At 42.8% G+C, this 25,638-nt stretch overlaps 1 protein-coding gene across 1 annotated transcript in view; it reads right to left on the reverse strand.

Moving 5' to 3' along the window:
• The window catches only part of LOC116433335 (lachesin), a 440,445-nt gene that overhangs the window by 16,805 nt on the left and 398,002 nt on the right, over positions 1-25,638 (reverse strand). The window lies entirely within an intron of this gene.

Genomic DNA, 25,638 nt, shown 5'->3' on the forward strand with positions numbered 1-25,638 from the left:
TTTGTTCCATAGATTAGCAATTGGTAATAGAATACTGATATCCAGATTTCACTTGTAAATTCTTATGCCTTTGAGTAGTTTCTAATTAGCTGACTTACTGTTTGAAACCTTCATACCTTCATACCTTCAAACATTCAAACCCTCAGAGTTTTAACATAGTTCAATTACATTGTAATACAGATCTAATATCGTATTATAATAAACACACAAATAATTCAAGAGAATCCTATCAAGAATCCAAATACTGCGCGCAGCAGCACAGCTAATCTAGAACACAGAATACAGAAAAGAGGAACCAATACTGGTTCAAGAGGGACAGAAAAATACACGCAAAGGCTGGCAAAAAACCATTTCTTCAACTTGTTTACAATATAACAATCAAGCAAGAGTCATAAATATTCCACCAAAATCCCAAGAATCCAAATACTGCGCAGCTAATCCAGAACACAGAATGCAGAAAAGAGAAACCAATACTGGTCCAAGAGGTACAGAAAACTACAAGAGAAGGCTGATAAAAAAGAATTTCTCCATCCTGTTTATAATATAATAATCAATCTAGAGTCACAGATAATCCACCAAAATCCCAACAAGTATCCAAATACTGCGCAGCTAATTCAGAACACAGAATACAGAAAAGAGAAACCAATACTGGTCCAACATGTACAGAAAACTACACGCAAAGGCTGGCAAAAAATCATTTCTCCATCCTGTTTACAATATAACAATCAAGCAAGAGTCGTAAATATTCCACCAAAATCCCAAGAATCCAAATACTGCGCAGCTAATCCAGAGCACAGAATGCAGAAAAGAGAAACCAATACGACCGGTCGAAGAGGGACAGAAAAAGACGCGCGGAGGCGGGTAAGGAGCATTTTTCCGGCCTGTTGGGGATAAACTGGATCCCTCGGGGCGTGAAGAGGGCCCCTGGGACGAGTCAGAGGGACGAGACCCGGAGGGAGGCCGTTTTCGACGCTCGTTTCACGCCGCGACTGTTCGCCGAGTGGCTCTCGTTGCGCCGGCGAACGGACACACGCCACTCGACAGACCCGCGCCGGAAGCGGAACCGCTCCGTCCCCCCTTCCCGAAGACCGTGGACGCGTCTTCCGCCCTCCCGCGCCACCAGCGGCGCAGTTTTTTCGGCTGAAACGAGCGCAGCCGAGCGAATTCTCGTCTCCCGCGGAATTCTCTACGGCTGAGTTTTCCAACACTCGACGTCGAACGTGTGCGCCGCGCCGGGTCTCTCTCTCTCTCTCTGGCGTGTCTGAAGCTACGTTTAAATGAGATCCGCGACCCTACAAAGCGAACCCTCGGCGCAGGGTGCGGCTCGCGTCGCTCGCTGCTTTTAAATCGGCCGCGTTTTGATCGCTCCGAATGCGACACCGTGCTGGATTTTTGTCTTCTCTGGAGTGATCCTTCGCTGTTTCTACCCCGTTGTTTTGTTCTTTAATGCCGCGCCGGCTTTCCATTTTTGATTATTGATATTCGACGTTTTATTTCAAATTTCACAGTTTATTCGAAATTTCTATTTATTTTGAATCCCTTAGGAAACTATCGGTAGATACTGTGCTCTTGTTTCTTCATGATTATTTAGTTCTCTTTTCTTTAATTTTAACACGAACTAAATTTCAGCTACTAGAAACGGGAGCGTCGGTGATTATATCGATACACTTTTAAACATCGATTGAACCAACATTTCTAACTTACGGAAGAGAACAAGGAATTCGATTTTGTAAATTTTACTTTGGATCTGTGTTATACATATCTAGAATGTTACATGACTGTGGGATTAGCAATTAAACCGGCGCTCAATGTGTTAATATAATAATAATAACTTAATCTTACATCAACATAGTATAAGGGAGCTAAAGAAACTAGATCCAGTGAAATCAGATATGAAATTCTTCAGTAACTCAACGAACTTCCACACGAAACGCAGAAAGTCTAAAAACGCGTTTCGTTCATTTCCCCAGAATTTTTCGGTTTCGAGTCTCGCATACCCGAATCCCGTGAACCGTAACGTTTGTCCCGTTAAACGTAGTCTAATCGGATGATTTTCAGATAGCACAAAGCTTCCATGCAAATGTTTCGCGTTGTTTCAATATCTTTCGTTGGCGGACGCTCCCGCGCTCGCCGATTTTTGGCGGAACGTTTGACGGTTCCGGCCTGTAGCTGGATGTTCCCCGGTACATCCGCAAACAGCCTCGTTTGCTCGTCGTTATGCCCTCGTTGCTGTAACATAATTCCCGTTTGATGCGGAAAGAGGAGCCGCCGTCGGAGGAGCCGTTTAATATCGCTCCGCTGCGTCATGTATTGCGCGCGTTCCTCAAATATGCACGCGCATTATGGCTGTTTATGCCGACGTTTCGGCGCGGGAGACCCGCGCGAACTTTTTTCCTAATTCTCCACGCTCGACTAAGCTCCCGGACCCGGAAACATTTTAATCCGTTCCCCTCCGACTTTCGAACGATCCGCCGTTAACTCGCTTCTTCGGGGGAATCTTTTACGGTAGGACCTCGCCGCTTGGATACCCGTGCTCGCGAACGGACGTCGTTCGTTGCGCGTTAACGACGCGCGCTGGAGATGCTCGCTTGTTTACGGGTAAACAGGATGAACAGGGGATGGTGGGGGTAACGTGGATTTGAATGTTATTGCAATCATTGGGAAAAGAGACTTAGTAATAGTTAATGGTAATAGAAGGAAACATTTCAATTTTGATTATAAGCCTGAGATTTACTATAAATTTTGCTAACAGAAAAATACCATGGCACAAGAGACTTAATTCTGAAGGAACCGTGGAAATTCAAGAATTCATTAGTCGCGTACGATGGAATTGTTTTTTAGTTAATAATGTAGTTTATAATGATATTACTGATAGTCTACTGATCAGCCTACGATTCACTAAATTTTGATAACAGAAAAATACTATGGCACAAGAGACTTAATTCTGAAGGAACCGCGGAATTTCAAGAATTCACTAGTCGCGCACGATGGAATTATTTTTTAGTTAATAATGTAGTTTATAATGATATTACCGATAGCCCACTGATAAGCCTACGATTCACTAAATTTTGCTAACAGAAAAACACCATCGCACAAGAGACTTAATTCTGAAGGAACCGCGGAAATTCAAGAATTCATTAGTCGCGTACGATGGAATTGTTTTTTAGTTAACATTGTAGTTTATAATGATATTACTAATAGAAGAGGACATTTCAATTTTGATTATAAGCCTGCGATTCACTAAATTTTGCTAACAGAAAAATACCATCGCACTTTAATTCGACTTTCAAACCTTCGAATTGAACGAGCTATAAGCAATCAATACTTTAACGCAAGCGGTTAATCACAGGGACCTCGATGCATAAATTTTCAACTTCATTTTCGAGTAACTACCTTCGGATTCTACTCTATCCCCCCTCCGTTTTTCCATCGCGAAATTCGCGTTGACTTCGGCGAACGGTTCATCAAGGAAGGTCCGACCGATCAAGACGAAATTGTTTCAGTGCGCTGCTAGCTATGAATTGCTAACGATCCGCATATAATGGGATTCAGCTGGCTCAGCAACGGGCCGGCACGGCCGCAATAATCATCACCGATACGGCCGATCCGTGGATCGCGGCCGTACCGCCCTAAGGCTAATGTACCGTGATGCATCGCGAAATTTATCGGGACCGGTTTGACGCATCTGCGTCTCGATCTCCGATTCCATTGATATAATACGCGATCTTGAATAACAAGCATTATACTCGGTGAATATTCTATCAACCGCTTGCCATCGAAAATATTCTCGATTCGTCGCTCTGGGATTTCCCAATTTCTTCTTTTTTAATTATTGGAAAGATACAAAAGCTTCTTTGAGAAATCGTTGAAGAAGCTGATTCAGTGATATCTACAGTGAAATATAAGCCAATTAGGATCTTAGTAAATAAACACTTATAAGTTTTATAAAGAAATTTGGAGAAGTGTGTATGTGGCAGTTCTAGTGTTAACAGCGCTATTGACACTAGAACTACCGTAACAGTCAAAATGACTGGTTTCGATTCTTTTGTGTAGCAATTATTGATATCTTCGAAGCATTGAATATTTGAAATGATTTTGAAAGTAAATAGTATCATTTCAGTGCTATAATGAATGTCTGAAGAAACTGAAAATAATCTACAGTTACAATTTTTATAGGAATCGCATATTAATCGTGTCAAATGCTCGGTAGTTCTAGTGTTAACATCACTTAGTGAAGCATCGATGAACTATAGGTCATACTATACCTTTCTAGCATCGCAGTGTTGTATCGTAACGTTACAGTATTGCATTATATTATTCCAGTATAACAATATACTACTATATTATTACCAAAACTAATTATTCCCTCAACACACGCGAATCAGGCGCCACCAGAAACACCATTATTCTCGATTCGTCGTTCTGGGATTTGAATTTATATCACTTACTAGAGCATCGCTAAGCTATAGGTCATACTATACCTTTCTAGCATCGGCGTATTGTATCGTAACGTTATAGTACTGCATTATAGCATTATAGCATCATTCCAGTATAACAATATACTACTATATTATTACCAAAACTAATTATTCCTCAAAACACGCGCCACCAGAAACGCCATCGAAAGCCAACATTCGCAAAGAACAAAACTATCTAAGCGTCACGAAACCCCAGAAAATCATCATCCAACGTTCCAAGCGTCGCACCAACGAAGACACCTAATTCCAAGAGCCCCGTCCAGTCGCAGACTCGCGAGAAGCCACGTTACGAAAAGATTCCCCCAGAGAGCGGACCGCGTTGAATTCTCGGAGCCGGAGAGTTCCATGTGATATGAAAACGCGGTCGCTCCGGGCACGCAGCTTCCGAGCTGCGGAGCTAATTTACCCTGGGACTATTAACCGCGCGGCCACATGTGTCCGGACTTCGGCGAAGAATCTGCCGGCGCAATCTGCAATCGAGCCTCTCGCGCTAGACTACCCGCATCGCCGCCGCGTCGAACGGGTTACCGGGTGAACGAGGCTGGTCCGCCCTGTAAACAGGACCGTCTCGAGAACTTTCCTCGCCCCTGGGATACGCGCGACGGGGGCTGGAAGAGGGAGGACGCGGCGGCACGCAAGTAAGCACATTAGCATACCGTTCGCCGGCTGGCAATTTACTGCATTAAGCGCACGCTGGAGGACGGACGCGCGGCGGCGGCGCCGGAAATGGTTGAACAGGGACAGGGCTTGTTACCTGCCCCAGGAAAAACCGGCAGACTCCGGCGCGAGGGGCGAGGGTGAAAAAGATGCGAGCGGGATAGAGGAAGTTTCGAGAGTTCGGGGAGTTCGGAGCCGTTGGGAGAGAAGCTGCTGGAAAGAGGATTCCGTTGTTTTATAGAGTTTCGGTGTGATTAGAGCGATCGCGGTTATTTTGTAGTATTCATTATTGTTAAACAGTTGACTGTGGAATTTAGTTGGAAGAGCCTCTCGTTCTCGCGATAAAGTAAAAGAATGGAGCGTGTACTCGTCGAACGCGGAGCGAATGCACGTAGAGTATATTTTAATGAAAGGTCAAAGCGAAACAGAGAATTACATGTTTATGTGAAAATAAAGAATTCATCGTTGAAGGAATTAGTATCGTGTCGAGCTTTACGATGACGTGTATACTCGTCGAACAGTTAACTGGTTAAGGTTATCTTTAATTGTAGGGTGGAGATAGTTCGATGCTTCTTTATTCAGTTTTTCGTGGTTGAATGTTCAAGGCATTGGAATATTCTAGATTATATTGATTTTCTCTATGTGTTAATAATGTTCGTTTTTTTTATGAGTCTAGAATATTCCACATATACGTGAAGTTAAAGAATGTTCTAGAAAGTCTGCGAGTGAGACAAGAGCATCTCTGAGCTGTCATGAAATAATTATACTATTTCAAATAAAATTCTCTTTCCTTTAATAACAGAGATCCTTTAAAAACTAAAGAGAACATTATTTATTCCTTTGAAATTTAGAAAAATCAGAAAATTTCAAAAATCGACTTACATCTTCATAATAAAAAATATAATCACCATATCTTACTTTTATTCAAAGCATTCTTCTCTATCACTCATATTTCTTAAGTCACAGAGTTCTGCCCAAAAAATGACCTTTGTCACTGTGCGACGCGTTAACAGCGCTGTTAACACTAAAACTACCAAGCACTTAAACACTTTTCAAAATTCTCTTTCTCCTACAATAGGAATGGCTAGTTTGTTTATGTGGCCCTTGGAATACGCCAAACTTGGCCACAAATGGATCAATTTAAATTTTAGCTCCATATCTTACAACTTTTATTCAAAGCATTTTCCTCTATCACTCATATTTCTTAAGTCACTGAGTTCCGCCCAGAAAATGGCCTTCGTCGCACAAGCACTTAAACACTTTTCAAAATTCTCTTTCTCCTACAACAGGAATGGCTAGTTTGTTTATGTGGCCCTTGGAATATGCCAAATTTCGCCACAAATGGATCAATTTAAATTACATTGGACGAATAAGGTGATTCACGCGATCGTCCGGCTATTCCGAGCAGCGGGCCGTGTAAATCAAAAAATATCCGTCCGAGATCGCCGGATAAACTATCGATTTTATCGCAACGTTGTATATCAGGATTGGAACGTTAATATTTCATGAATGCCGCGCGTAACCCTGTAATTCCGTATAATTTAGGGGCCAGCGATGTTGCGTCGTCGCCGGTCGAACAGAAGCCGGTGCCGTCGCCGGTGGCCGGTCCCGGCCCGATAATCGATCCGCGAAATATTGAAATTCCGATCGCCGGACGATCGGACAAGTTTGTTAGCGTTATCTCGGTCCTCCTTTTTACCGGCCGCTAATGGGATTTCGGGCAATAACACACGGATCGTCGATTGCCTGCCCGAAAATTGTTTATTTATCGCGGTCCACGGAGCGGAGCCATGATCGACTCTGCCAACGACACGCCGGCCGTCGGACATGCCGAGACTTTAATTAATTCCCTTTTAATTAACGCGCCTCTGTCTCTGATTTTCGGTTCATCGTACGCGGTACTTTTAGTTTTGCCGATGCGACACGCTGTACACAGCAACGATCGTGATAACGAAATTCGTTCACGCTCGTCGAGGCTCGCAACGAATTCCTCAAGACCTAATTAACACCTATTATTCCTAAAATAATCGATGCTCGTTTATTTAGATCGTGGAAACTGGAGATTTGATAGTAGGTAATCGGGGTTCATGTCAGTGTGATCGCATCAATCAGAATCGACGTAAACATTTACAAAATAATATTTCTAAAATCAATAATACTAAATATTTGAATGAATTTTAAAGAAACTATCCTAAAATTATTCGATTTTCCACACATCCAAATGTATTAGCTCTGCTCCTGAATATACTTGTATCCTCCCTTCGAGTTAATTTCAAATATCGTATTCGTTTCGTCAAAAAATGTTAAATATTTCTAGTGAGAAATTTCCGAGTGCAAAGGGTTACATATTTTAATGATTCAAATTTAAAATTTTTAATGATTCAAATTTGGAAAAGTGTTTAAGTGGTAGTTCTAGTGTTAACAGAGCTATTGACACTATAACTACCGTACCAGTCAAAACGACTGGTTTCAGTTTTTCTGTTTCGCAACTATTGATATCTCCGAAGCATCGAATATTCGAAATGATTTTCAAAATAAATAGTTTCATGTGAGTACTATAATGAATGCCTGAAGAAACTGAAAATAATCTATTGTTACAATTTTTATAGGAATCGCATATTAATCGTGTTAAATGCTCTGTAGTCCTAGTGTTAAAGAAACTACCCTAAAATTATTCGATTTTCCACACATCCAAATGTTGTACTAAGGAAAATAAAAGTTCGAAGAAATGTTACATCATTTCTCATTTTCACTAGGAATACTATAATTACAATTGGTGATTACAAAACAACCTGGAGCGCTAAGAGTTGAACCTACGAAAAAGAACAAGCGATCGTCTGAACGAACGTCAAAGTCACTAAAAACGTCCCTCTTCCAGAAGTTGAATAACATTTCAGGAAAAATTAAGAGCACAGGAAAGCCAGACGCACAGACAGCTTTATACCTCCAGCCGTCTCGCAAGGCCAAACCGATTATGATCGTCGAATTCGTGTCGCCGGTTCCGGGCACGTCAAAGCGAAACGTGGCGATGGTCGGGAAGACGCGCGACGTTCCGCGACGCAAAGGAAGGCCGAGCAACGGGAACCGACGGCGACGTTTAAGCTTTTCACAGGCCGAAACCTCGTTATCGAGCCCGGCGACACAAAACTCGGGAAAGGTATCGTTTTCCCGCCGCAGGCGGCGCCCCGCCGCGCCGAGCGGAACTTTTTCATCAAATTTATCGGTGGAACGCCTTGGGCCGTGCTCCTAACGGTCAAAGTCCCTTGGACTGTCTACGAAACCGGGGCTGCTGCTCTTCTGCCTGCAGCTGTTAAACCGCAACGCACGGGCAACCGCACCTACGACCGTTCGCCTCTCACTTCCGGCGAAATCTTCGCTCGACGTGCGATCGGCTTATCCGGGTCATTTTTGTCGCGGTCGGAACGAGATTCTGTGGAGACGTAGAATTCGAAATCTCGAACGAGACACGAGTCGTACGGGATTCACGCGGTTAAGCCGAGAAATGGAATCGAGGAAATTAAACCTTTCGATTCGTGCATTAACATTGTAAAATTTTGTATTTAACATTGAGTCTAGAGTAATCTGTTGATACGTGAAATGTGGAAATAAAATACCATTGTTCCTTTTATTCTGTGAATAGATTCCTCGTTTAGTTAGTTGAAAAATGCCATCTGGAGCTCATAGAAATAAATTGAGTATTTCTAGGGACAAATTGGTGGAGTGCAAAGGGTTAATGGTTCATAAGTGACAATGATTGTACAAATTCAGAAGCTAGGAAGGAAAGAAGCTGAACTAGAAAAAGCGGAGAAATCGGTAGATCCTTTAACAACTGAAGAGAATATTATTTATTCCTTTGAAACTTAGAAAAATCAGAAAATGTCAAAAATCGACTTATATCTTCATAATGAAAAATGTAATCACCATATTTTTAGCTCTATATTTTACAACTTTTATTGAATGAATTTTTCACTATCAATCGTATTTCTTAAGTCATTGAGTTTCGCCTAGAAAATGGCCCTCGTCACACTGTGCGACGCGTTAACACTAGAACAATATTGTAATAATAGATTATTTTCGGTTTCTTCAGACATTCATTATAGTGAAACTATTTATTTTCAAAATCATTTCGAATATTCAATGCTTCGAAGATATCGATAATTGCGAAACAGAAGTACTGAAACCAGTCATTTTGACTGGTACGGTAGTTCTAGTGTTAATAGCGCTGTTAACACTAGAACTACCACTTAAACACTTTTCCAAATTTCTTTATAAAAATTATAACTGTTTATTTACCGAGATCCCAATTGGCTTATATTTGAGTGTAGATATCACTGAATCAGCTTCTTTAACACTTTGACTACCACATAAACACTAATCAAAACTCCCATGTACTCGAAACAGTTTTCTCCATTAACCAGAAACTGAGAAATCAAGATTCTTCTTAATAATTGCTCCACTATCTTTCTTACATCTCATATATCCAAAATTCGGTTCGTTCGATATATCATAAAAAAAATTGTCCACGTGTCTATAAAAAATGTCACCCGAATTCGGGTGACACGGCAGTCAAAGTGTTACTGATTTCTCAAACAAGCATTTGTATCTTTCCAATAATTCTAAAAGAAATTGGGAATGGGTCGGACTCATCTAGTAGTTCCAGCGTACAGGTATCGCTGAAATCCCAAGCGCCCAGTCCGTTTCGAAAATGTAGAGAAGAAGAACGCGGGTCCGCGTGCAATTGCCGCGGTACACGGAATCCGGGCTCGACTGTTTACGGATTCATGAATTCCCGTTTACTCGCCGGCTGAAACGTATGCTCCTTTCGGATAGCCTTCTTAAGCATGCTCGGCGCGAGTTTAGCAGCTGAACTCGTTGTCGTTACCGTAAACAGTCATTTCACGGCCTGGAACGAGGCAATGGAACGCGGGGGTGACGGAATTCCGGCTACAACTGCGGATTTAGGGCGGCGTCGCACCGCGCCGCGCCGCGCCGCGTCGCGACGTTTTCTGGCCGACGCGACGCGACGCGAAGCGCGGATCGATGCTAACCGGTCCCGAGGAATTTCAATTTTCGGATACCTTCCGAAGGACCCCTCGCCGAACGGATCCAGCCCCCTCGTCAATTATGAATTTCATTTCGAGTCGGTTTTCGCGCTCGGTTTCAATCATTTTTCGAACAGCCGCATTCATCGTCCGGGCGCATCCCCGTGGAAGCGGAATCACTCGCGTGACTGTCGTGGTCGCCAATTTTTCTTCATCATTTCGGGATTGGAAGAGTGACTACTGTGTCGTTCAATGGGATTAGCTTTTGAAAGAGTACTATGGTACTCTTGGTTTTCTTCGGGATTTTGGGTAGTTTAACACTTTGAACTCTGTAGGTTCTAATATAGCACCAGGAATGACATTAGAAACATTAGACATCCAAATTTTGCGCTAAGAAGAAAAATGAAAAATCTAAGAAATCTTATGGCATTTTTCATTTTTCCTAGGGATAATATAAAAATTAGCTGCAGTTGCTGACAGACTACTAAACCATCTGGAGTGCTAAGGGTTAAACCTTTGAACTCTGTAGGCTCCAATATTGCACCAGTTATAGTATTAATATTTTAATGAATCCTAATAATAAATTGATAATAGCAAAATAGTTGTTTGCTTTGATCCGTGGGTAAAACAACATCGATTATTGTTAAATTAATCTAAAAATCTTAGTCACGAGTCTCACTCATTGTCACATAAGGGGTTAAATATTAAGCAATACATTAAAAATAATCACTTCATAATGAATTCACTGACAAAAATCGCAAGTATAGGGAGACACGTGTAGAATCACTTCTCGGTTGCTCAACTAATTCACAGCGCGTTCCCAGAAAGCTTCCGCGTTCAAAGTAACCGTCGAAAAACGCGTGAACCTTCAATCCCGTCTGGCTGCAGCCAGAGGACCTCGTTTCTCGACTCGTTCCCTCAAAGCCGAAGTTTCAAACTGCCGGAAATACAAAGAAATTCTCGTTGCTCGTTCGAATTCTCGCTTGGAACAAACGAAGGCCGAATGTGTTACGGAATCGAAGGGCGTCGCGCGACCGGTTGCAACCAGAGGAATCAAACTGCCAATACAGAGCGCGGTCAAATATTCCTTTGACGAGGTGGTCGGTCGAGCGTTCCGTTCCGGGAAAACAGGGAAATAACCTGGTCCGGTTGTTCCGTGTATGCTTTTCTGGGGCATTTATTCCCGATATCCCTTTCCCTGCCTCTCGATTTTCTATGGACGCGTTTCCTTTACATTGCATATTCAAATGGAAGTGAAAGCTTCGCTGCTCGTGTACTAGGTGGGACGAGAATTCTACAACCGTCCGATGATTTTAGGTTAAAAAATAATTGGAGAGAAGCGAATGATATTTCGTCATACTCCTTTTTCGAGACGAATAAAATTGATGCTTCGATACAATTGACGAGTGTAGTTAAAACAACGACAGTCAATTAAATGTATCTCGTACTTGAACACTCTATAGCTTAGATAATCTTATGAATTCTAATTACTTCATTAACAATATATAATCTGCTGGAATTCCAATTATAAGAATTCGAAGAATGCTTGAATTTTAATTACAAGAATTCAAAGAATGCCTAAATTCTATTCCATATAAAATAATGGACCTATATCCTAATTACTTCATTACCAAACTTCAGATTAATACTTCGATTCCCAAACATATTAATCCTCAAAAACCCGAATTTTCCAAACAATGCATAAGAGCACTCACTCCTCCCCTACCTCCTTCCCCAAATTCTTCCCTACACACCCTTCCTCTGTATCCGTATTAACCCCTTGGCTATTTACTTTCGCCACTAACCTCACGTACCATTTTACTATCGACATCTTGTAAGAAATACAATAAAACTGTCCGTTCTACTTCAAGCGGAAATATCATTTGAAGATAATACAATAATAATAACAAAGTACTTGTTTACTTTGATCTATGGGTAATGAATAAGATTATAAACATTATTTAGTAAATGTTTCAATCGGTTTTCGTTGAGCCAATTACACGAACATGAATCCTAATGGTCTACTTCTACATCTACAATTTCCAAAATCCAAATGAATATCAACTTCCCCAGGAACAATATAATAAACTGTACAACAAATGCCCGTAAACCTAGTGTTAAATTACTCTAGAAATCTCCATCCCGAGTCTCACTCATTCTACGAGGAGTTGAAATTCAAAAAGACACTTCCTCCCTTCTCCATACGTCACAGAACTCGCGTTACACGCAAGACAGCCGTGCCCGGAAACAGGCGCACCGGAGAAATCGAAATCGACTTCCCTTACCCCTAAACATCTCGAATGTTCAGCTTCCCCGTCGCGGGGTGTAGCGCGGAAGCGAGAGCGTAAAGGAAAATGAAGGAGAAGCGGCCCAGCGGCGGCGCGGAGTACAAGTCTGCGCGACGCTGGGAAAACGGGGATGATGAAGTCGTCGTTTATACTTTATATCGTATGCATGAAAATTTCGGATCCCGAGAGTCACCGTTATTGCGCCCGGCGAGGGGCGGGGGGCGGAGGGGGGCGCGGAGAGATACAACCCCTCCGCGTCTCCGTGGAAACTTACATTCTTTATGGATACGGATGGCGCGGCGGGTACCCAGAAAACCGCGATATATCCGCGGTACGCGCGGCTTACGGCGTGTTAAGCCCTCGGCCGGGCCAGGTGGAGGCCCCCGTCGCTGTGTGCGTGTGTATATCTTGGCGGAGTTCGTCGACGGCGAGACAGATCGAGAAGGAACCACCGCGGGGAAGATGTATAAGCGTGTAAAACGCGGCCGCGCTTTTCTGTTCTGCAACGCGGCGGGTTTTTCGTTTGCCGAGAGGTCGCCGGGCTGGTTATTCCTGCGAGATATGGGGATGTTTATTCCGTTGAGGTGACGGGATGTTTTATTAATGGAACGAGCGGTTTCGGGGGTTCGCGATGAAGTTGAACAGGCTGGGTTCTTAGGGGATGTTACGCGATGAACGTTGAATCAATTTTGTTTTGGGTGGTTTCATGGTGGATGGGGGATTTTTGGTTGAGTGCTTGAGGTATTGTGTTGTATGTTGTGTTGGTATTGTAGGGTGTGAGAGAGATTAGGGTGCAAGTGTTTAGGACCGAGTGAGAGCTTGAGATCGAACGAATGAAGAGTGTTTTGGGATCGAATGTTAACCCTTTGCACTCGACAATATTTTTCATGGAAAATATTCATTACTTTCTGACTGAATGTTATTTGATATTTTTCGCAACTAACGCAATTGATTATCTTCTATACATTAAGAGACAGAACTATTTTACTTCGATGTTTTATGTGTTGATACACTAAACAAGGTTTAATATTGAATTGAAAATTTTATAAGGTGCCCCTAGAGTGAAAAGGGTTAAATAATGCGATCGTTACGTTGTTCCAGTTCTGAGCGAGTAACGATTACAGTAAAACTGAATTAGAAAGAAGAGAAATGAGCTTCGTGACACGTGTGTTGTAATACCAAGTCATTAATAATTATTTCTAATACCATTTCCCTTTGCTATGAAAGAATATTGTGACACAAAACGTTTGTATTTCTCGTGGCAGTCAACGTGTTAACACATTGAGTATCGCTAAGTCACTTCCGGTACTTTGTTGGTGACTTGTAATACTTCCTGTTCGTTAACCAGTTAACTGTTCGACGAGTATACACGTCATCGTAAAGCTCGACACAATAGAAATTCTTTCAGCGATGAATTCTTTATTTTCACATAAACATGTAATTCTTTGTTTCGCTCTGATCCTTCATTAAAATATACTCCACGTGCATTCGTCCCGCGTTCGACGAGTACACGCTCCACTCTTTCGCTTTATTGCGAGAACGAGAGGTATTTCCAACTAAATTCCACGGTTAACTGGTTAAGGGTTAATTCGAAGGATCAGCGTTCCACTGTGCTCTCACGGAAAACCGCGACCCACATTCGCTCGACCTTCGCACATCCAAAAGCGAACGCGAAGGCTTTTCTTCGTGTGTTTCATCGCCGAGGATCAAAGCTTCTCCAAATTCAACGGTCACGAGGTGGAAATTGTTGACCGAACGCTCGCTGAGTGGCTCGTGTTTACTTCGTGCTTCCCGGACGCGAACCTCGAACTTTAAAGCTACCACCTTTCTAATCTGGAGATCCTGAGCTTCCAGTTTGTTGGGATTTGCTTTCCGGAGATGCCCGGATCGCGAACTTGTGTTTCGGGATTCGGGCTCGCGGCTGGATCCGAAGTTTTTGGGGCGGAACTTCCGGAACGCGGGTGTTATAGGTGTCCAACTTGCCTTATTAACATCAGTTACCGGAAAAATCTCTCTTATAACCATATACACCTTGTAGACACCTCAGAATTCACCTAACACGTGAATCTCCTCTTTCTCGAGTATTATTTACCACCTAATTCTCCATCCTGAATACAGTCAATTTTCTTCTTAATCCTATTGAATTATGGGAAAATCTAATACGTAGAAAATAAATGTAAAATTTGTAGACGTGTAGGTTAATGATTTCTATGATTTCTGAATTGTGACCGACCTAACTGCTTTATTAACCCTTTACACTCGAGAGGTGACTCTCAGTCACTTGATTCGATACAACAAAACTAAAGTTGAATATTTAATATTTTTAAACGAAAAATCGGTGAACAGGTCGTTTAATTCGTGTAATCGATCGCTCGCATAATCGAAAGTCGAATGAACGACGTTCTACTGTAATTGTTCTACACGTGTTGCCCTTTCTCGCTGGGCAAAACGAAATTTCCCGGTGGTTTTTCCGCGCCGGGAAACGCGGGACGAAGACAACAACGCGGCGCGCGGCAGCCGACGACCCGGTTTCTCCCTTTGTTAAGCGTAATTGCATAGAAAGCGAGCTTGTAAAGCGGAACGCGCCGCTGAGAGGCGTAACGAAACATTTGTACAGTAAAATGACGATTATCCGAAATAATAGAGAGGCGAATTCGTTTGAACAATCGGTTTCTACGAAGGGAAAAGCGAAACGTGTAAACATATACTAAAGCAACAAAACAATATGTATTTCAAAGAACAGTGAAATAAAAATATGCAGAAAACAAATTCGATTTAATTGGCTCAACGGTTTGAACAAACAGTAACTGAAAAAGAAATTCTTGAAAGCACTTAAAGAGTTAAGTAAAAAAATTAATGCGTTCCACTGTAGATTTAAATAGTTATACACAGTTATGCACATAGTAATTATGTTAATGCACAGAGAACTATGCAGTGTGATCTCGATAAATATCGTAATTGCTCAAGCATGAAGGAAAATAGTCAAATAATAATAAACACTAGGTTTACGGAACGCGTCAATTTGACGCAGATTGAATTTTATAAACATTATTTGGCAAATGTTTCAATCGGTTTTCGTTGATCCACTTACACGAATATGAATCCTGATCTATTTCTACATCTACAATTTCCAAAATCTGAACGAATATCAACTTCCCAATAGAATAAACTGTACAATAAATGCCCGTAAACCTAGTGTTAAATTTATTTAATAATTCATTGAAATTAATTGTCATTAATATCAATCAAATACGAAAATAGTCCGTGTCTCGATACAGACTCGTTTTGGAATAATCGGTGCTTAAGATAACAGGTTCGGATAATCGACGTTCAACTGTATCGTTATCGGGCGACTAGCTGCAAGGAAAATGGTACAGGCTCGAAGGGAAAAGCTAGGAGTCTTGTTTCTCGCTTTCTTTCTTCCGCGAGAGCGAACACCGCGCGAAAAGAGACAAAAAGAGGGGCAGACAGAGAGAGAGAGAGAGAGACAGAGCGAGAGAGAGGGAGAGAGAGGGAGAGAGCGTAGCGATGGCGATTTGTTCCGCTCGATTCCTCATAAACACGCGTCGGCGTCTAAAAATATTTCCGAGCGGGCTGGCAGCGGATGAATTTTAATCGTTATCGATTGTTCTCGATTCGCCGGTAGAGTCGTCGCGTTTTAAAAAGCTCTTCGATAGGTCTATCGGTGGTCACGTGCAACAGGTGTATTCTGTGCTTCTTGCGCATTATCGCGTGACAGGCCGCGGCAAAAAACGCCTGATAATGGCCGGCTTTAATCGAATACGGGAAGGAGGCGTTCTTCAGAACCCGCGCAATCGCTTTTTCTCGATAACCTCGTTGCCGCCGTTTATTTTGGAATACCTTGAAACGATCAGTTTTCAATTGTTACCGTCGCACGTATTTGCAGCGACAATGGAACGCGATAAGTTCACAAGAATGAATGAAATCTCTTAACCAGTTAACACGTGTATTGTAACACCAAGTCATTAATAATTATTTCCAATACCATTTACCTTTGTTATGAACGAATATTGTTACACAAAACGTTTGAAATTCTCGTGGCAATCAACGTGTTAACACGCTGAGTATCGCTAAGTCGCTTCCGTGACTTTGTTTCCGCTCGTTATCTATGTTACGCTATTTTCCGCGATAAGTCGACTTGTAAGTCTTCCTGTTCGTTAACCAGTTAACTGTGTTCGACGAGTATACACGTCGTTGTAAAGCTCGACACGATACTAATTCTTTCAGCGATGAATTCTTTATTTTCACATAAACATGTAATTCTTTGTTTCGCTTTGACCTTTCATTAAGATATACTCTACGTGCATTCGTCCTGCGTTCGACGAGTACACGCGCCATTTTACGATTTTATTGCGAGAACGAGAGGTTTCTCCAATTAAATCCCACAGTTGACTGGTTAAATAATACGGAAAGCTAATTTTGCAAGCAATCTTCGAACTATTTTCGGACGCACCGAACACGTCAATCAAAACCAAGTCTCACCTAATAAATGTGCAATATTCCAAATTTATCATCGGAGAAATTCACCACTAGAATTTCACCGAATAAATTCCCCGTTACCTTCGAGTGTCTCCGAACTATATATTCGACCAGGTTTATCACCGTAATCTCCACGAACGCCTTAATCGCACTCTCATTAATCAAAAAATTTCCTTCGATAGCCATTCGAAATCTCAGGCGTCCGTTGTCGCGTCGCTAAATCGCTTTAGGAGGGCTATCGACGAAACCTTCTGCGAGGCACATCAGAGCCCTGGGTATTTTTACCATAGCAGAAATAAAAGCCCAAGGAACCGTTACTTCAATAATTTAGTCGCAGTTGCTTCGGCACGTTTTGCCAGTTTTATAGATTTCCGTAACTTTTACCTTACATCTGTTTGCCAGAAGTCGAGGCGATCCTTGGTTTTATCACTCGCTACGGTCAGTGACAAGAACGCTCGGGACCTTGCGTGGGTCACCCGGGGCCTGCAATCGGCAATCCCTCCAGGATCACTGGTTGAGTCCCACTCGAACGAATTTTTGTTTGTATGCGCCCACTATCTGGAAGGCTACAAATCAGGAAGCTTCCAATTTTGCACACGCCTGCCCAAAGGTTTATAAAAACCCACGCAAGGTACGGAGACGGGAGATATAAGAAAAAATCGAACTAGACACACGAGACGGAGTATATAGACGTCGTTGTAGACTCTCGCCGCTGACGAGTATTACCGAACTCCCAAAAATAAACAGCAAATTATTTTCACCGAAGTAAATATTTATACAGTCCACTTCCGATCAGTTCGCACAAAGTTAAGTCGGCGTGCGACGTACGGGTTTCCCTATAACATTTCGGAATAGAAAACGCGTGCGCAACATCCGTTAGTTTCTTTGAAACGATCCGTCCTCCAGGAACGTCGACGTCCACACTCGAAGCCGGTATAGAAAATGTATAAGCGGTCAATGGGATCCCCATTCGCGTTTAATTCAAAGCCATCCCCGGGCCGCGTAATATCCATGCGAGCAGAGTGACAGGATAACCCTGTCGAGCAACAGGTTACCGGTTTTTCTTCTTTTCCCGGCCTCGAATCTTGTTTCCCCGGTCCGCGTCACGATGATTGATGATCGATATCGAATAACCGGCCGAGGGAAATTTAATACCGACATTATAGCCGTGAAAGCGGGGCCGGTGATATTCAACGATTGAACAGGGATTCGGCGGGTGCGCGAGGGGCGGCGGGGGAGGGGGACGATAAGCGAATCAATTTTCCGACGAGCCTCGATCGCCCCGGCCGTGTTTTAATCGTAACGCCGCCGGAAGACCGGGGATCGCGCAGGATATGATTTTTCCGAGGCTACGCCGCAGCACGATATTTTGCGGGGGAAATAAAATTTGAGCACGGGGAACCGTTCCGAGCGATTTCAACCGTGGAAGATCGAGGTTTTTGTCGGTTTCGTGGACAACGATGTGTTTATTAACCCTTTGAGGACAAGATTGTTTTTAGTAGATAAAACCTTTAGCAGATTCTGCTAAATTAAACGCTGAGTAGTTAAATCGTAAAGAATGAGGAAACTGTGTACTGATTTCTTGATGTTAGAATACCACTTGATTTCTTATGGTAAAACTATAAAATTTTGTATTTAATATTATACTCCGTATAATACATCAATTTGAGAAATAATGAAATGCAATAGCTTTGTTCCTCAATGTACGTGTGATTTCGCTTCGAGTTAGATTCACAAAGTATCGTCTTTATCTCATCAGAAACTGTTCAAATGTTTCTAGTGAAGAACTTCCGAGTGGAAAGGGTTAAATCATTTGTTTGCAAATTGGTATTCCAAACGTGGAAGTTTGATCTCAGCAAAATGGACGCTTTGTTAAGATGGAACTAATGAAAGACTTCCGACTGCAAAGGGTTGAACTTAGTTTTTAGATGTTTCCTTAAGTAACTAAGATGCTGTTTCGAATTGAGTTTTATGAGATCTTATCTACTCTGATATAATCACCGAAAAATGAAATTTACATGAATCACTGAAAAGTGGAATGAAATATTGAGAAATATGAATGTACAGAAATCCAGGCTTCGCCTTTGACGATTCATTTGTTGGAAACGCGGTATCACTGCTTTCGAGTCCGTCGCGGATCATTTTCGCCGGGATTCAATGGGAAAATACTGCCACTCGTCACCGACGAAGATTCCCGTCATACACGCGTATTTGTTCGGCAAATTCGCGCGGACGTGTTTGCCAGTCGATGCATTCCCGTGTATTCCCGTCGAAAGAAGCTTCGATATTGTCGCTCCTACATTTTTCTACATTTTTTCCCAATCATCATGCCGCAGGTAGCAGTTTCGCGAATTCAGTGGGGATTGATTGATTAGCTCGTTCGTTTTATTTAAGAGCGCGAATGGCATTTTTGAAACCCGAATGAAATGTTCCGAACGTATCAACGTCACTGATTATTTTTTCTGTTTAAATACTTGAATTTCAGGGAAATTCTGTCCTCTGAATATTTATTCACTCTGATATTCGTAGAAACTGCTAAACAATTCAGGTGAAAATTCTTGATTATACGATATTATCTAATAGCAATATTTAACAAACCAACGCTCCAACAGACTAAATAATAACTTACACTTTTCAAAGATATCCAGTAATACTAAGCATCCACAGTGCAAGAAACTAAAAATGAAAGATTCATCGGTATCCTACGATGCATCTTATTTTACACGTATCGACCTCGACCAAACAATCTCAAACAATCGTTTCTAATTTCTCTGAAATCCTTCATTACACGATATTATCTAATAGCAATATTTAACAAACCAACGCTTCAACAGACTAAATAATAACTTACATTTTTCAAAGATATTCAGTAATACTAATCATCCACAGTGCAAGAAACTAAAAATGAAAGATTCATCGGTATCTTACGATTCACCTTATTTTACACGCATCGACCTCGACTAAAAAATCTCGAACAATCGTTTCTAACTTCTCCGAAACGCCCAAGCTCAGTTCTCGTTCCACACAGTTACAACTCGCCGTAACATTTGCTTAGAATCCGTGGATCTCGACTCGGCGCGAAGTCTCGAGATCGGCAGAGCATAAGCGGCGTTTAACCGAGCGATTCACCCGTGGAAACCGAATTGTATTACTCGGCCCGATGTGCCCTTAACTGCATCGCGGCCGATTAACGGCGCTATTTACACTTCCCAGCTGCGGAGGCCAACCCCCAAAAATACCGAAGGAGTTAATTGCTTTCCGCTCGGAGGGACGCGGCTCTGCGGGGGTGTTCCCGGCCAGCGGGGCATTAGTTAGCCGCTAAGTCCCCGTGATTAGCTGCTCAAGAGGCGCGAGTTTATAAGCAGCCTCGAATCCTGGGGGATGCCGGAGGATTACCAACTTCTCTGGTCACTTCGCCGCGTCGCCGTGCAGCTCTCCGATCGAAAACCGTTTAGCGCGCGAGATCAAACAAAAGTCTCGGTTTGTACCCGAATACTTGGCCCAAGTGGGGCGGATGTACGGGAGTGAGTAAAAGCTTGAGGCTAAGCGATTAGGCATTGTTATGAATTTGTAGCTGCGCTGCGGTGTTTGCGGAGTTGGCGAAACTTTGATGTTTTTGGACTTTTGTGGTAGGTTTTTTTTTGGTATGGAAATTTGGGGATTGGGGCGTGGAGATGGAGAGATATAGAGATGAAGGAATGATATTCGTGTAAAAATCACTGTAATTCGTTCTTTATTGAAAGTATAACGTTAGCGCTTGGTCGAGGAGTTGGACAGAAAGGAGTAGCGCGCGTTCGAAAAAAAATTTGAAAAATGATTTCGTTTTACTGACAGGTTAATGACCGCAAGGTGACGTGCCTAGTCTAACGTGCGTTTATGCCCTTGCGACGTCGCGAGTTCGTTCACGCGGCTTTTTGTATTTATTTGGTTTTTATATTGTCAGCTGTTTGACTGTCAGGTTAACGACCGTTACAGAGATATTGAGATACTGAGGTATAGAGGTGTAGAGATGTAGGGATGTAGAGATGTAGAGATGTAGAGATGTAGAGATGTAGAGATATAGAGATGTAGAGATATAGGGATGTAAAGATATAAAGATATTGAGATATTGAGATATTGAGATATAGGGATATAGAGATATAGAGATATGGAGATATAGAGACATAGAGATATAGAGATATTGAGATATTAAGATATAGAGATATAGAGATATAGAGATATGGAGATATAGAGACATAGAGATATAGAGATATTGAGATTTAAGATATAGAGATATACAGAGAGATAGAGATACAAAAATATAAAAATATAGAAATACAGAAACATCAAAGTTACCATAAAATTCACCATACCAACAAAATTTCCATCCCACCAACCCATCTCACTTAAAAATCCTCCAAGCCTCCTCTCAACCTAAAAGCATCCTCTCAAACCTAGCAGAGTCCTCTCCACCCACTACAACTAAAGCCCTTCCCCATTAACTCCCCATTAATTCTCCCGATCAACCTATCCAAGATCAAACAGTCTACTCCATAACGATATGAAAATACCCTCCCTCGCACAGACTAACACGACCAGACCAACACCAATGGAAGACAAGCTAGAAACAGCGCGGTCTGCTTTATTAAAAACGATAAGGTCTAGCCCTGACGTAGCTGAAAGTTTCGCGAAGGGAAGCAGGGCCGCCAGCTCCGGGGTTAGATTAATAAGAAAATAGAAAGACCGGGACGCGGCGGTAGTTGAGCCGCGCGAAATATTCAGCCTGGAACGAGGAACGAGGAACGAGATGGCTGTTGCTCGAGCTGTCGGAGGAGGATACGTCCGCGCGGCGCGGCGCTCACCTGTGGGCTTTAACCGTGCCTCGTTCCAGACTCGGCGCTCGCCTTATCCGCGAAGACGACTGCGCGAAAGAACGGGATGAACGGGGTTCGCCGGTCTCGGGACGAGCAACGGAAGAAGCTGGAAACGGAGCCGGATGCATCCGGCTCCATCGCGCCGCGGCTATTCGCCGCTCGTCGGGGCGCCTCGAAACACCCGCCTCCGGAAATTGAGATTAAACTGCGCGCACTCCGCCGGTTACGAAGGTTCTTGTTAGCCAACGGACCTGTCGAACGCCGGAAATTCGGACTGACCGCTGCCGGCCCAGGATTCTACGCGGATATCGGATCTCGCGGTTCTACCGGACGAACATTCGGATTACAAGCTTTTCCCCTGATCCTGCTACCTTCTGTTGGCTCGATGAAGGGGATTGAAGTTTTCTGCTTTCTGGAGTCTGATTTGCTTATTTCGAGTTGGTGGAGGATGGAGCGTTAGGAAGGGAGAAAGGTGAGGGTTAGAGATTAGTGAATGACTGAAATTATTGATGTTCGGGGATGGAATTGTTTCTGCTTGTGAAGGCAATTTTCTATGCCAGATGTTTACAATGTGTTGGTATGAGAGTATTCGTCGAGTTGTTGAATTGGTGAGTCGAGTTGGATTTTCGAATTGTTCAGACTTGGAATTGTTGACTTGTTACTATGATAGTCCTATGTCGAGTCAGACTCGACATTCTATTCTATTGCAACCTCTACCTGTTTTAACCCTTTGCACTCGAAAGTTTTTCACTTGAAATATTCTGTACCTTCTAATTAGATGTGGACAAGATTCTTTAAAATGAATTCATCAAGAAATCATAAATTAGGGAACAAAGCTATTTTTATGGTAAATACCGAAGTTTCTAATTTTCCCGTATCAGACCATCTGGCGGTAATTTTAAGGTATTGGTAACTGCGAAACAAACAAATCGAAACCGGTCATTTTGACTGTTACGTAGTTCTAGTGTTAAGGATGTGAGTGATAAAACTAATAATCGCCTCGACTTCTGGCAAACAGATGTAAGGTTAGAACTATGGTAAATCTACGAAACTGGCAGAACGTGCCGAAGCAACTGCGACTAAATTAGCGAAGTAACGGTTCCTTGGGCTTTTATTCCTGTTGTGGTAAAAATACTCAGGGCTCTAATGTCGCAGGAGGTTTCGTCAATATCTTAAAGCGATTTCGCGACGCGACAATTACCTCAATTGCTAATTCCTTGAATTATAGTCACCAGTTGTATCATTGGTTTATCCGACTCGTCGAGCGATCGACTCGTCGATTCCGCCGGTTTCCCGTTTCTCGAATTTCTCCCGCGGATAAGAGCCGCTATACGTTCCCGCGGTAGTTGACGCGTAGCTACGGGGGAACAATTGCACCGGTGACACGCGCCGACGAGATTTTGCTCGGTGACGCGCGCTCGGCCGGCCCGTTCCGCGGAAATTCTCGAATGAAAACCGCGGCGACCCGAGCGCCGGCCCAGGGGTCCGCGAAATCCGTTTGCCGGCAAAGGGGAACCGCATCACCGATCACCATTCTCGGTTCCCGGCATCGCTGCCTCGGCCGCGCGCGAACGATACACCGCGGCGCAGCGCGGTGCGCCTCTGTGACCGCCGCGGGGGAAAAAATCGACCAACTTTTCGCGCTTTGTAGCATTCGACGGGAAACCCGTTGTCGCTGGACCGATCGGCCGGTCGGTCGCCGGGTCTTTGTGTGAATTCGCGCTTTTGTTGACGGATTGCGGCCGACGGCTGCCTCGAACAGTCGGTTTTGCTGTTAATCGCTCCAATGAAATGAAAATAGTTGAAAAACAATCACCGGCTCCCTGGTTTTCCGATCGGGAATGGCACAGTTTATCGCGGAATATCGATTTCCCGACGAAAAGTGAATTACTTTAGACAGGATCTTGCTCATTTCTCTGTTTGGAGAAAGATCATTTCAGGTGCAAGTCAGTATAAAAGAGACTTGATCAAATGCTATCGGAAATATGTTTCGTCTTTTATCCATTAGAGATGAAAGTAACTCTTAAGCACATGCGGAGTAAAGAAATTCAGTTGCGCGTGCCAGAACAGTCAACTGTAACTCGAAGCGTCACAGTTTGACGTGTTCCAGAAGAGAATATAAAGACGCATCAACTGGTGATAAAATTACACATGTATATATATTAAATTTGTTTATTAATCCTTTGAACTCCGTAGGCTCCAATATTGCACCAGTTTTAATATTAAATATTTTAACGAATTTTAAGCAAACTACCTTAAAATTATTAGATCTTCCAAATATACAAAGTTTGTACTGAGAAGGGAATTAAAGGTCTAAGAAATGTTACAGCATTTTTCATTTTCGCTAGAAATACTATAAAAATTAGTTGCGGTTGCTGATAGATTACGAAACAACCTGGAGTACTAAGGGTTAATTCTTTTCTCAACGACTTGTTAATTTTCAGTACGACTACTATCAAAATTGGTAGGAGTAGCTGACATATCACAAAATTATTTGGAGTGCTAAGGGTTAATAATCTTGCATGTCATGATATTCTCCAAAACAATTTGGAAAATTAACATTTCTCTGACAATTGCCTGTCGACGTGTACACGTCGCTGACGTTCCTGCAACAGAAGCATCTCGTTCAATAATCATCCCCATAAAAAAACCAGCAGAATCCTACAGACAATGAAAAACTACGCGAAGAAACCTCACGAGTCGCGAACAGTTCGATTAAACGAACGTGCATATCAACTCCGATGCATCGCAGAGTTGCAGCAGGACAACCAGTCGCTCGGAGAACGGCGAGCGCACACGCACAGCTCGAATGCGGCGCGTCGTTCGCTTTTATATCCCTCGGTTCGAGGTGTTCATCAAACAGCAGCGCTGCCAATGCCGGGGAAAATTAACAGAGAAACTACCAGCGTCTAAGGCGCGAGACGACGCGGCGGAGGGTTCGAAGTACCCGCGATATTCGCGGGAGCCGAGGCAACGGGCCCCGATAGCGTTCGTCGGAGGCATTAGCCGGTTATCGAGCCGCGCGTGGAAACTTGCTGCCGGCGGGAATGGCAGCGGAGAAGCGCGGCGTGTTCTTTAAGGCGGGGCTACGATACCTGCCGGAGATAGGCGAACGTTAGAGAACGCTGAGAACTCCGGGAAACGCGGGCGAAACGGGAGTCATTCGTTTCGGCGTGGATACCGGGGATCTGGGAAGTCGAATGATGTAAGGGAGTTGCGCAAACTTGGTCATTCTTATTTGGAATTGTTTTTTCAATGGTTAATTGCTGAAGGATCAGTTTGGGTAGAGGATTGCGACGATGGAATGACGGTGGTTGAAGGTGAGGATGATTATTGGCTTGCGTTTGTTCAAACTAGCTCAAACTGTCGCAAACCAGAGTTCTAAGGCATCTATGTTGTAAATGAATTTTGTGTATTGTTAATGTACAAACCATCATTGTGTTTCTTGATTAGATTTCTAGTCTTTTCGAAATGCTGTTAACCCTCTGTAGGCCCATGTAACTTTGAAGTCACGTATCAGTACATTGGCATCTTGCTGATTTATTTCATTCTGCACTCAAAGTGGTGAATGTAATTGAGTAATCAGTTAACTTAAACTTTTGTACACTCAGGTGTGAAAGTTTAATGTCATTATAACTTGAAAGTTACAAAATATATTCGATTGATGGAATTATTGAAAGTATTGAATGCATGGTTAATTTGTGTTCATATGTGGATATTAATTTTGTACTGCATAGATTTTGTTATAATCATGAACAAAAATTCGGCCCATAGAGGGTGAAGAAATATCTTGCAAAGTAAAATAAGATGTGATGATTAT

Source organism: Nomia melanderi, chromosome 2, assembly GCF_051020985.1.
Source record: "Nomia melanderi isolate GNS246 chromosome 2, iyNomMela1, whole genome shotgun sequence".
Classification (NCBI taxonomy): domain Eukaryota; kingdom Metazoa; phylum Arthropoda; class Insecta; order Hymenoptera; family Halictidae; genus Nomia; species Nomia melanderi.